General features: G+C 46.8%; 1 long non-coding RNA gene across 1 annotated transcript in view; it reads right to left on the reverse strand.

The window, feature by feature from the left end:
• Positions 1 to 6,027: 6,027 nt before the first annotated feature.
• The window catches only part of LOC140385690 (uncharacterized), a 73,574-nt gene continuing 65,949 nt past the window's right edge, over positions 6,028 to 13,652 (reverse strand). Inside the window, exon 3 of the long non-coding RNA XR_011933427.1 lies at positions 6,028 to 8,768. This is a non-coding gene — a long non-coding RNA (uncharacterized lncRNA). The remainder of the gene's footprint in view (positions 8,769 to 13,652) is intronic.

A 13,652-nucleotide genomic window follows, 5' to 3' on the forward strand; every position in this document is an offset into this window, starting at 1 on the left:
GTCGCCATGGCAGCAACATGCTGGACCAAGGGATTCTACTCCCTCAACATCCAGATCATCTGTGACCACTCGCGCGCATAATGCAGCTGCACACCCATTTCCCGGGGAGCGTCCATGACAGTCAAATCTTGGGACGTTTGCAGATCACAGATGTTTTTGAGGGAGAGCAATGGCTGAGGGACGACTCCTCGGCGACTGGGGGCACCCACTCAGGATGTGGCTGATGATACCAGTGCGGAGGCCAGACACGGCTGTGGAGACTCGCTGCAAACAGCCCTCATGCTTCACCACGCAGGCAGGTCGAACAGGTGATTGGACAGCTGAAGATGCGGTTCCGGTGCCTGGACCGGTCCGGGGGGCGGGGGGAAAGAGTGTTGCAGTGTTGCCCTCCTGAGTGTTCGGGACTGGCGGTCTCAGGACAGACAAACACCCAGTAGAGTGGGCGTCGTATCGACCTATCTCACTCTTGAACGTGGATGTTAAGTTACTTGCCAAGGTGCTGGCACTGCGGCTGGAAACCTGCCTCCCAGAGGTGATCCTGGAGGATCAGACAGGCTCCGGTAAGGGTCGGCCATATTTGGGTTATGGGACTCGCTGGTGCTTCAGTCGGGCGTGAAGGTGGATGTCCTCACCTTCGCCTTGTTGATAACCCGGAGGCGGGTTCTGCTTGGGTGGAGGTCTCCTACTCCGCCCAGTGCCTCCGTCTGGTTGGCTGACGTCATGTCTTTCCTCCACTTGGAGAAGGTTAAATGAACCGTTAGAGGGTTGGTGGAAGATGGTTAAAGTTAATGGGCGCAATTTAACAAAAGAATTTCCAAGTGTCATTCTGGGCAGGTTTGGTGGGTTTCCCACTTGTGTGGCACTTCACAAGCTGCAGCCCACAAATGAGGTCACAGATGCCCCGTTTGCCTAGACAGCAAACTATAGAAACTTTGATGTGGACCAGGCCCCACAGGATGCCCGGGCAACAGGATTCTCTGCCATCGACGGGACGCCCCAGGCCCAGGGGGTAATAGATGGCACGCATGTCGCCATGCACTCACTGGGCTATCAGAGAATGCCCGACATCAACAGAAAGGGATTCCACTCCCTGAACATCCAGCTCATGTGCGACCACCACATGAAGATCATGCCCATGTGTGTGTACGCTTCCCAGGGAGTGTGCAAGACAGCTACACCCTGGGGCAGTCGGACATCGTCGGACTCTTCGAGGACCACCCCAGGATGGCCATTTGGCTCGTGGGGCAAAAGGGGTACCCGCTGAGGACCTGGCCAATGGTACCAATATGGAGGCCAGTGCAGAGACCCGATACAATGAGGCCCATGAGGCCACCTGGGTTGTCATTGAACTGTGCATCGGACTCTTCAAGATGTCATTCCGATGCGTTGACCACCCTGGTGGTGCCCTGCAGTACACCCCCCGGAGGGTCGCCCGCTTTGTGGTGGTCTGCTGTGCCCTCCACATCCTGACACAGCAGAGGGGCTTTGGAGGTGAGGGAAGATGCGGCCACCTTCAAGGAGGATGAGGACGAGGTGGGGCTGGAAGACGAGCCTGGGGGGGACCCGCAGGACTGCTGGAGGATGGGGTACAGGCAGCAGCGGCGAGGGTCTGGCAACCCTAGAGAATCAGGGAGGCCCTCAACCTCGCTCGTTTCACATAGGACGTGGCTTCGTCCATCATCGCACCACCTACCCCCCCCCCTTCAATGCAACTGGCGGGCGTCCACTTGCTGGCGGCACATGCCACGCCATGCCACCCTGTTCCAGGGGCTGACTCCAAGACAACCTTCGGGCCCCAGCTGCCCCTGCACCATTTGGCTCTGCCAGCGCTAGCGGCTCCCCAATGTCTGCGGCATGATGTCAACGCCCTCGACGATGCTCCTCAGTGACTGGGACAAGCCCTGGAGCTCCCTGGTAATGCCCACCTGAGACTGGGACATGCTCCGCAGCCCCTCAGGAAAGGAGAATGTTGAGTTGATTCTGCGGGTGTGACAGAAACCTGGGTGGTGGGGTTCAGCGGTAGGCAGGCTGTGGGGGAAAAGCAGCATCACAGAGGTGAAAGTGGGCGGGCTTGTCCCTGGAGTGGAGTGCAGGACAGAAGCTGGTCCCGGGGTGAAATAGACTCGAGAGAATGTGAGCGGGAAAACTGGGAATAGATGAAGAGTTAGAATGACGACTTTAAGTAACTGCGTAAATAAAAAAAGTTATACTGGAGCCAGTGTGACAGATAAATGACTCGAGTTCTTTCCACTGTCCTGTCACTGCCTAACCTAGATGTTCCTGTACATCTCCCAACATTATTCAAAATAAAAATTAAATTCAAATGCTGAACTAAAGGAGGCCGCAGATGTGAAGCATTATCTTATCTGCTCTCTCCATGCCTGCACTGCATATTTTAATATTTGATTTGTCCTTTCCTGTTCCAGGCATTAACATGGCCTGCTCTGTATCTACTAAAAGTATTCTGATTCCCCCCACACTTTTATTTTATTTTCAACATGAAGACCCCCCCAAACTCCGCCATCCTCCTATTCCGAGTTTCTCGTATATCCCACGCTCCCATCACTGGCAGCGGTGCCTTCAGCAGTCTGGGAATCCAATCGCTGGAATCCCCTCCCTAAACCCTCCGCCTCTCTACAAACCTACTCCTTTGATTGAGTCTTAAGGTTTTCTCTCCCAAAGTCTACCGGCAGGACTGGAAAATCCTAGCACATAAACGCTGCATGAACTAAGTTAACACTTCAGATGAAAGAGGAAAGCAATCTCGATAAATGGATTGACGGTTTTTATAACATTCTATCAGAAAATGGTCTCCAAAAGCCAAATAGCTGTAAGCACTCAGCATCCCAGCATGTCACAAAGCCTCTCAGGATGGAGGAACAGGAGGAAGCCATTCAGCCCCTCCAGCTCATTCCACCATTCAACAAGATCAGGACTAACCTTTATCCCAGTTCCATATGTCCACCTCAGCTCTGGATCTCTTAACACCTTTGGCTCACAAAAATCTATCAATATCGGTTTTAGATTTAACAATCGATCCAGTGTCAATTGCTCTTTGTGGGAGACAGTTCCAAACTATTTTTGTGTGTTCAAGTGTTTCCTACTTTCAGTCCAGTCGAGTCTCCCTTACCAGCGGCAATATATTGGCCTGGTTTTAATGAAGTCAGGGAGACTCCATGGAGGGGTGAAAATGGCAGCTGGGAACCAATTCCGGGATTCCCGAGATTTCCCATCTCTGGATGCAGGTGAATGGTACGGGCTGTGCCGCGGATTCCAGACCTAACCGGCTCTGTTGTGGGGAGAGATATATCCTGGTCAACCACGATTTCCAAGGAGTCAAGCCAGCTTTTCAAAGAGTAGAGGTTCACGACCCCTCTGAAGTGTCAAGAGCTGTACTCTGCATGAGGGAACCTTTAGAAAGGTACGTTCAAACGGTCTTCCTCATACTTACCATGCCATACCCATATGCACACCCTCCACCACCCCCCCCCCCCCCATGACCCTCATCTCCTACCTGCCAAACTGTGGCATTTCCACAGACATTCACCCCACAATGCACTGAATAGAACCAATGAACCCCATAGTGACAATCGGAGTATTTTTAAAACATTAAAACAGTCATTAACTCAGAACTTTCACCAGGGGAGGTGGATTGGCCACACTAAATTGCCCCTTAATTGGGAAAAAAAAAGAATTGGATACTCTCATAACTTTCACGGGTGGCACGGCGGCGCAGTGGCTAGCACCGCTGCCTCACGGCGCCAAGGGCCCGGGTTTGATCCCAGCCCCGGGTCACTGTCCTTGTGGAGTTTGCACATTCTCCCCGTGACTGCGGGGGTCTCACCACCACAACCCAAACATGTGCAGGGCAGGTGGATTGACCACGCTAAATTGCCCCTTAATTGGACAAAAAAATAATTGGGTACACTAAATTTATGTTAAAAAAAGTACCAACAGCAGAAATTGTAAACAACTTGAAATTTCTTTACCTTGTGTAAATTCATAAGATATAGGAACTGAATTAGGCCATTCGGCCCATCGAGTCTGCTCCGCATCAGCAATGTTCAATTGACAAAAGAGATCAGAGAGCCAGAGCTGTCAATCAAGCAATAATTTCTCTGGGACTCAGCTGCTTCAACAGTCTAATGGATGAATGGACTGTTATCCAAGAATGAGCCTTGGTTTAGAACCCGGATATCAATTAGAGTACTTAAGCCAGGTGGAGTCGATATAGAGATCAATCATGTTCTTACTGAATAGTGAACAGGTTCAACGGGCTGAATAGTTTCCCTCTGTTTCGATCTTCAAGTTTTGTAAAGGACTTTGATAGTTAATAAGTCAAAACTGTTTCCACTGGTCGGAGGATAAATAACCAGAGAATACAGATTTAAGATAATTGACAAAAGAACCTGAGGGAGAAATGAGGAGGAATTCTTTTATGCAGCGAGTTGTTGTGATCTGGAAGGCGCTGTCTGAAAGGGTGATGGAAACGGTTCAATAACAACTTTCAAAAGGGACCTGGAGAGATATTTGAAAGAGAAAACGTGCAGGGATCTCGCCAAGGGGAGGGGGAATGGGGCATGACAGGTGCAAGGGGCCGAATGGCCTGTAAAATTCTGTTTTTCCAGTGTTTCTTTTTTCTGTTTCTGGAATGCTGTGTTTGTTGTATTTCACATAAGTGTCAGTAAAAGGTTTAGAACATAAGAACATAAGAACTAGGAACAGGAGTAGGCCATCTGGCCCCTCGAGCCTGCTCCGCCATTTAATGAGATCATGGCTGATCTTTGTGGACTCAGCTCCACTCTCCAGCCCGTACACCATATCCCCGAATCCCTTTATTCTTTAGAAAGGCATCTATCTTTTTCTTAGAAACGTTTAAAGAAGGAGCCTCAACTGCTTCACTGGGCAAGGAATTCCAGAGATTCACAACCCTTTGGGTGAAGAAGTTCCTCCTAAACTCAGTCCTAAATCTACTTCCCCTTATTTTGAGGCTATGCCCCCTAGTTCTGCTTTCACCCGCCAGTGGAAACAACCTGCCCGCATTTATCCTATCTATTCCCTTCATAATTTTATATGTTTCTATAAGATCCCCTCGCATCCTTCTAAACTCCAATGAGTACAGTCCAGTCTACTCAACCACTCGTCATAATCTAATCCCCTCAACTCTGGGATCAACCTAGTGAATCTCCTCTGCACTCCCTCCAGTGCCAATATGTCCTTTCTCAGGTAAGGAGGCCAAAACTGAACACAATACTCCAGATCTGGCCTCACCAACACCTTATACAGTTGCAGCATAACCTCCCTAGTCTTGAACTCCATCCCTCTAGCAATGAAAGACAAAACTCGATTAGCCTTCTTAATCACCTGTTGCACCTGCACACCAACTTTTTGCGACTCGTGCACCAGCACATCCAGGTCCCTCTGCACAGCAGCATGTTTTAACATCTTACCGTTTAAATAATAATCCATTCTGCTGTTATTCCTCCCAAAATGGATAGCCTCACACTTGGCAACATTGAATTCCATCTGCCAGACCCTAGCCCATTCACCTAACCTATCCAAATCCTTCTGCAGACTTCCAGTATCCTCTGCACTTTTTGCTTTACCACTCATCTTAGTGTCGTCTGCAAACTTTGCCACATTGCACTTGGTCCCCAACTCCAAATCGTCTATGTAAATTGTGAACAACTGCGGGCCCAACACTGATCCTTGAGGGACCCCACTAGTTACAGGTTGCCAACCAGAGAAACACCCATTTATCCCCACTCTCTGCTTTCTGTTAGTTAACCAATCCTCTACCCATGCTACCACTTTACCCTCAATGCCATGCATCTTTAGTTTATGCAGCAACCTTTTGTGTGGCACCTTGTCAAAAGCTTTCTGGAAATCCAGATATACCACATCCATTGGCTCCCCGTTATCTACTGCACTGGTAACGTCCTCAAAAAATTCTACCAAATTAGTCAGACACGACCTACCCTTTATGAACCCATGCTGCGTCTGCCCAATGGGACAATTTCCCTCCAGGTGCCCCGCTATTTCCTCCTTAATGATAGATTCCAGCATTTTCCCCACAATCGAAGTTAAGCTTACCGGCCTATAATTACCCGCTTTCTGCCGACCTCCTTTTTTTAAACAGTTTGGTCACGTTTGCTACTTTCCAATCCTCTGGGACCACCCCAGAGTCTAGTGAATTTTGATAAATTATCACTAGTGCGTTTACAATTTCCCTAACGATCTCTTTTAACACTCTGGGATGCATCCCATCAGAGCCAGGAGACCGGTCTACCTTTAGCCCCATTAGCTTGCCCAATACTGCCTCCTTAGTGATTACAATCATCTCAAGGTCCTCACCTATCATATCTTTATTTCCATCAGTCACTGGCATGTTATTTGTGTCTTCCACTGTGAAGACTGACCAAAAAAATCTGTTCAGCTCCTCAGCCATTTCCCCATCTCCTATTATTAAATCTCCCTTCTCATCTTCCAAAGGACCAATATTTACCTTATCCACTCTTTTGTGTCTTATATATTTGTGGAAGCTTTTACTATCTGCTTTTATGTTCTGAGCCAGTTTACTTTCATAGTCTACCTTACTCTTCTTTATAGCTTTTTTAGTAGCTTTCTGTTGTCTCCTAAAGACTTCCCAGTCCTCTAGTCTCCCACTAATTTTTGCCAGTATGTTTTTTCCTTCAATTTGATACTCTCCCTCGCCTCCTTAGATATCCACGGTCGATTTTTCCCCTTTCTACAGTCTTTCTTTTTTGTCGGTATGAACCTTTTCTGAACACTGTGAAAGATCGCTCGGAAGGTTCTCCACTGTTCCTCAACTGCTTCACCATGAAGTCTTTGCTCCCAGTCTGCCTTAGCTAGTTCTTCTCTCATCCCATTGTAATCGCCTTTGTTTAAGCACAAAACACTAGTGTTTGATTTTACCTTGTCATCCTCCAACTGTATTTTAAATTCCACCATATTGTGGTCGCTCCTTCCAAGAGGATCCCGAACTATGAGATCATTAAATCAATCCTGCCTCATTACACAGGACCAGATCTAGGACTGCTTGTTCCCTTGTAGGTTCCATTTATGTTATAATCTCACAGTGCACATAAAGCACAGTGGTTAGCACTGTTGCTTCACAGCGCCAGGGTCCCAGGTTCAATTCCCGGCTTGGGTCACTGTCTGTGTGGAGTCTGCACGTTCTCCCCGTGTGTTTCCTCCCACAGTCCAAAGATGTGCAGGTTAGGTGGATTGGCCGTGATAAATTGTCCTTCGTCTCCAAAATTGCCCTTTGTGTTGGGTGGGGTTACTGGGTTATGGGGATAGGGTGGAGTTGTGGACTTGGGTAGGGTGCTCTTTCCAAAAGCCGGTGCAGACCCAATGAGCCGAATGGCCTCCTTCTGCACTGTAAATTCTATGATTCTATGGTTAGCACTGTTGCTTCACAGCGCCAGGGTCCCAGGTTCGATTCCCGGCTTGGGTCACTGTCTGTGTGTAGTCTGCAAGTTCTCCCCATGTCTGCGTGGGTTTCCTCCGGGTGCTCCGGTTTCCTCCCACAAGTCCCGAAAGACGTGCTTGTTAAGTGAATTGGACATTCTGAATTCTCCCACGGTGTACCCGAGCAGGCACCGAAATGTGGCGACGAGGGGATTTTCACAGTAACTTCATTGCAGTGTTGGTGCAAATCTATTTGTGACAATAATAAAGATTATTATTATTAATAACGGTTAGGTCACTGAAAACATTGAAATGTCTGTTGGGAATATTCAACATCTTGAAACCTGCGGTGTAATTCCAGCCATCGGATAGTTTTAATTGAAAACAGAATTCCAGAAATACTCAGCAGATCTGGCAGTGTCTATAGAGGGAAAAACAGAGTGAACATCACAGGGCAATGACTTTGCATCAAAACAGGAAGATGTCCAGATTTAATCAATCGTACAAGTACAGAGGCTGGGAAAGGTGGGGGAGGGAACCAAGGAGGGAGGGAAAGAACAAAATCTGTGATAAGGTGGAGAGCAGGAGGGATTAAAGGACAAAACGGATGATACCATTAGCACAGTGGGCTACACAGCTGGCTTGTAATGCAGAACAATGCCAGCAGCGCGGGTTCAATTACCGTATCGGCCTCCCCGAACAGGTGCCGGAATGTGGCGACTAGGGGCTTTTCACACTAACTTCATTGAAGGCGACTTGTGACAATAAGCGATTATTATCAGACCAATTAGAAGCCGGAGTTGACCATTCAGCCCCTGCTCGGCCATTCAATAAGATCCTGATCACGGCCTGAAGTGTTGGTGCGAGGCTCGAGGCTGATGGGAAGAGTCAAGGACGTCAAAGATCGCTCCAGAGGAGGTTCAAATGGGGGAAAAACAATCAGCAAAAACTGTTATCTGAAAAGAATGGGAGCGTTTGTTAGGATCAGAAATTGTTGGACTCCGCCTCGAGGCCAGGAAGGAAGGAGTGTCTCATCGGACGACGAAGTCCTGCTCCTCAAGGTTGTGTTGAGCTTTACGGAAACAATGCAAGAGGCTGAGGACATCGAGGTGAAGACTGAAAACGATCAGCCACTGGAGGCTTTGGTCACACTTGGGGCTGGAAGGTGTTCAGCAAAGCGATAGCCCAGTTTGCTCTCCCCAGTGATGAGGGGGAGGTTTCTTTAATTTCAGATGTTTGCACCTGGCCGATTCACGCTCACCTGGGATGATGAAAAAGGGGTTGTGAAATAAAGGCAGACAATTCTGGAAACATTGTGCACGTCAGCGTGGCATCTGTGGAGACAAAGAGAGAGAGACGCAAGGTCGTGTTTCAAGCCAATTCTGGCAACACTGTTCAACCTGAAATGTTAATTCTGAATTTGTCTTGGAGCTGTCTGACCTGCTGTCTAATCCCAATGTTTCCTCTTTGTGTTCCAGGTTTCTAGTGTCTGCAGTCTTTCCGAATAAAAGGATTACGTTTCGGTTTGAACATATTAAATTCAGATCATTTGCAGTTAATTAAAGAGCTTTAACATGGATAATGTATCATTACACCTCATATCTTCTGATGTAAGACAGGCTGAATTGGTGATGAAGGTTCAGAGGAAAACCCATCAGCTCCCAATAATATTACTTCCCACCAGACAGAGCAAGAGAGCGAGGCAGGTAGTGCAGGAATCTCCTGTGGCCATTCCCCTGCAGAACAGATATACCGTTTTGGATACTGTTGAGGGGAATGGCCTCTCAGGGGAAAACAGCAACAGCCAAACTCGCAGCATCACGGTTGGTTCTGCTGCAGAGGGAGGGGTGATAAGTGTGACAGTGCAATAGTTCTAGGGGATTCAATTGCAAGGGGAATAGACAGGCGTTTCTGTGGCCGCAAATGAGACTTCGGGAGGTATGTTGCCTCCCTGGTGCTAGGATCAAGGATGTCTCGGAGCGGGTAGAGGACATTCTGGAGGGGGAGGGTGAACAGCCAGTGGTCGTGGTACACATCGGTACAAACGACATAGGTATAAAAAGGGATGCGGTCCTAAAAGCAGAATACAGGGAGCTAGGAAGGAAGTTAAGAAATCGGACCTCGAAGGTAGTGATGTCAGGATTACTACTGGTGCCACGTTCTAGTCAGAGTAGAAATGATAGGATACATAGGATGAATACATGGCTGAAGGGATGGTGTCAGGGGGAGGGTTTCAGATTCCTGGGGCATTGGGACCGGTTCTGGGGGAGGTGGGACCTGTACAAACTGGACGGGTTACATCTGGGCAGGACTGGAACCGATGTCCTAGGGGGGGTGTTTGCTAGAGCGGTTGGGGAGTGTTTAAACTAATGTGGCAGGGGGATGGGAACCGATGCAGGAAGTCGGAAGGTAGTAAAACAGGGACAGAAACAAAAGGCAGTAAGGGGGAAAGTGTAAGGCAGAGAAGCCATAGTCAAAAATCAAAAAGGGCGACAGTACAAGGTACAGTGACTGAGGGGAGCTCAGTGAATAGGACCAGGAATACTAAAAGGAATAAAACGGGAAGTAAAAACATAAATGGAAAGCGACGCGGCAGGTTGTTACATGAAGATATGGGTTCAACGACAAGGAAAATTAGGAGAAAAGTTAAGAGGTTACTGATCAAGGCGTTAAGATTCAAAACAGAGGTATGAAAGCAAACATAAGTGTACTTTACCTGAATGCTCGTAGTATTCGGAATAAGATAAATGAGTTGATGGCGCAAATCATCGTGAATGACTATGATTTAGTGGCCATTACTGAAACATGGTTAAAGGATGGTCATGACTGGGAGTTAAATATCCACGGGTATCAGACTATTCGGAAGGACAGAGTGGATGGTAAGGGAGGTGGTGTAGCTCTGTTATTTAAGGATGACATCCGGGCAATAGTAAGGGATGACATTGGTGCTATGGAGCATAAGGTTGAATCCATTTGGGTGGAAATCAGGAATAGTAAGGTGAAAAAGTCACTGATAGGAGTAGTCGATAGGCCACCAAATAGTAACATTATGGTGGGGTAGGCAATAAACAAAGAAATAACTGATGCATGTACAAATGGTACAGCAGTTATCATGGGGGATTTTAATCTACATGTCAATTGCTTTAACCAGGACGGTCAAGGCAACCTTGAGGAGGAGTTTATAGAATGTATCCGTGATAGTTTCCTAGGACAGTACGTAATGGAACTTACGAGGGAACAAGCGGTCCTAGATCTGATCCTGTGTAATGAGACAGGATTGATTAATGATCTCATAGTTAGGGATCCTCTCGGAAGGAGCAATCACAATATGGTGGAATTTAAAATACAGATGGAGAGTGAGAAGATAAAATCAAACACTAGTGTTTTGTGCTTAAACAAAGGAGATTACAATGGGATGAGAGAAGAGCTAGCTAAGGTAGACTGTGAGCAAAGACTTCATGGTGAAACAGTTGAGGAACAGTGGAGAACCTTCCAAGCGATTTTCCACAGTGCCCAGCAAAGGTTTATACCAACAAAAAGGAAGGTCGGTAAAAAGAGGGAAAATCGACCGTGGATATCTAAGGAAATAAGGGAGAGTATCAAATTGAAGGAAAAAACATACAAAGTAGCAAAGATCAGTGGGAGACTAGAGGACTGGGAAATCTTTAGGGGGCAACAGAAAGCTACTAAAAAAGCTATAAAGAAGAGTAAGATAGATTATGAGAGTAAACTTGCTCAGAATATAAAAACAGATAGTAAAAGTTTCTACAAATATATAAAACAAAAAAGAGTGGCTAAGGTAAATATTGGTCCTTTAGAGGATGAGAAGCGAGATTTAATAATGGGAGATGAGGAACTGGCTGAGGAACTGAACGGGTTTTTTGGGTCGGCCTTCACAGCGGAAGACACAAATAACATGCCAGTGACTGTTAGAAATGAGGCTATGACAGGTGAGGACCTTGAGAGGATTGTTATCACTAAGGAGGTAGTGATGGGCAAGCTAATGGAGCTAAAGGTAGACAAGTCTCCTGGCCCAAATGGAATCCATCCCAGAGTGCTAAATGAGATGGCTTGGGAAATTGCAAATGCACTAGTGATAATTTACCAAAATTCACTAGACTCTGGGGTGGTCCCGGCGGATTGGAAATTAGCAAATGTGACACCACTGTTTAAAAAAGCAGGTAGGCAGAAAGCGGGTAATTATATGCCAGTTACCTTAACTTCGGTAGTAGTGAAGATGCAGGAATCTATCATCAAGGAAGAAATAGCGAGGCATCTGGGTGGAAATTGTCCCATTGCAGATGCCGCATGGGTTCATAAATAGCAGGTCATGCCTAACTAATTATGTGGAATTTTGAGAGGACATTACCAGTGCGGTAGATAATGGGGAGCCAATGGATGTGGTATATCTGGATTTCCAGAAAGCTTTTGACAAGGTGCCACACAAAAGGTTGCTGCATAAGATAAAGATGCATGGCATTAAGGGGAAAGTAGTAGCATGGATAGAGGATTGGTTAATTAATAGAAAGCAAAGAGTGGGGATTAATGGGTGTTTCTCTGGTTGGCAATCAGTAGCTCGTGGTGTCCCTCAGGGATCAGTGTTGGGGCCACAATTGTTCACAATTTACATAGATGATTTGGAGTTGGGGACCAAGGGCAATGAATGTGTTCAAGTTTGCAGACGACACTAAGATGAGTGGTAAAGCAAAAAGTGCAGAGGATACTGGAAGTCTGCAGAGGGATTTGGATAGGTTAAGTGAATGGGCTAGGGTCTGGCAGATGGAAAACAATGTTGACAAATGTGAGGTTATCCATTTTGGTAGGAATAACAGCAAAAGGGATTATTATTTAAATGATAAAATATTAAAACATGCTGCTGTGCAGAGAGACCTGGGTGTGCTAGTTCATGAGTCGCAAAAAGTTGGTTTACAGGTGCAACAGGTGATTAAGGCAAATGGAATTTTGTCCTTCATTGCTAGAGGGATGGAGTTTAAGACTAGGGTGGTTATGCTGCAATTGTATAAGGTGTTAGTGAGGCCACACCTGGAGTATTGTGTTCAGTTTTGGTCTCCTTACTTGAGAAAGGACGTACTGGCGCTGGAGAGTGTGCAGAGGAGATTCACTAGGTTAATCCCAGAGCTGAAGGGGTTGGATTACGAGAGGTCGAGTAGACTGGGACTGTACTCGTTGGAATTTAGAAGGATGCGGAGGGATTTTATAAAAACATATAAAATTATGAAGAGAATAGATGGGATAGAACGCGGGCAGGTTGTTTCCACTGGTGGGTGAAAGCAGAACTAGGGGGCATAGCCTCAAAATCAGGGGAAGTAGATTTAGGACTGAGCTTAGGAGGAACTTCTTCACCCAAAGGGTTGTGAATCTATGGAATTCCTTGCCCAGTGAAGCGGTAGAGGCTCCTTCATTAAATGTTTTTAAGATAAAGATAGATAGGTTTTTGAAGAATAAAGGGATTAAGGGTTATGGTGTTCGGGCCGGAAAGTGGAGCCGAGTCTACAAAAGATCAGCCATGATCTCATTGAATGGCGGAGAGGCTTGAGGGGCCAGATGACCGACTCCTGCTCCTAGTTCTTATGTTCTTATGTTCCTACAACAAAAAAAATCACAATAGCATCGTTGGCTCAATGTCACTTTCCCTGTTTGCACTGCACATGTTGCAATAGTCTTGAATTCACACAATTTTGACTCCAGGAATATGGCACAAAAACTCGGCTCGGACTGAGGGGGTGCCGCACTGTCACAGGTGCTGTTATTTTAAATTTATGGATTATTCATTGAACTGAGGCCAGTGTTCTAAGATGAGTTGTGGAACTTTGTCTGGTGTCCTGGCCAATATGGGCGACACGGTAGCACAGTGGCTAGCACCGTTGCTTCACAGCGCCGGGGTTCGATTCCCGGCTTGGGTCACTATCTGTGCGGAGTTTGCAAGTTCTCCCCATGTCTTCATGCGTTTCCTCCGGGTGCTCCGGTTTCCTACCACAAGTCCCGAAAGACGTTCTTGTTGGGTGAATTGGACATTCTGAATTCTTCCTCTGTGTACCCGAATAGGCGCTGGAGTGTGGCGACTAGGGGCTTTTCACAGTAACTTCATTGCAGTGTTAATGTAAGCCTACTTGTGACAATAATAAAGATTATTATTGATCCGTCAACCAACCTCACTAAAACAGATCATCTGATCATCGTCACATGTGTGGGAGTTT

This window comes from Scyliorhinus torazame, chromosome 1 (genome assembly GCF_047496885.1).
Source record: "Scyliorhinus torazame isolate Kashiwa2021f chromosome 1, sScyTor2.1, whole genome shotgun sequence".
Lineage (NCBI taxonomy): Eukaryota > Metazoa > Chordata > Chondrichthyes > Carcharhiniformes > Scyliorhinidae > Scyliorhinus > Scyliorhinus torazame.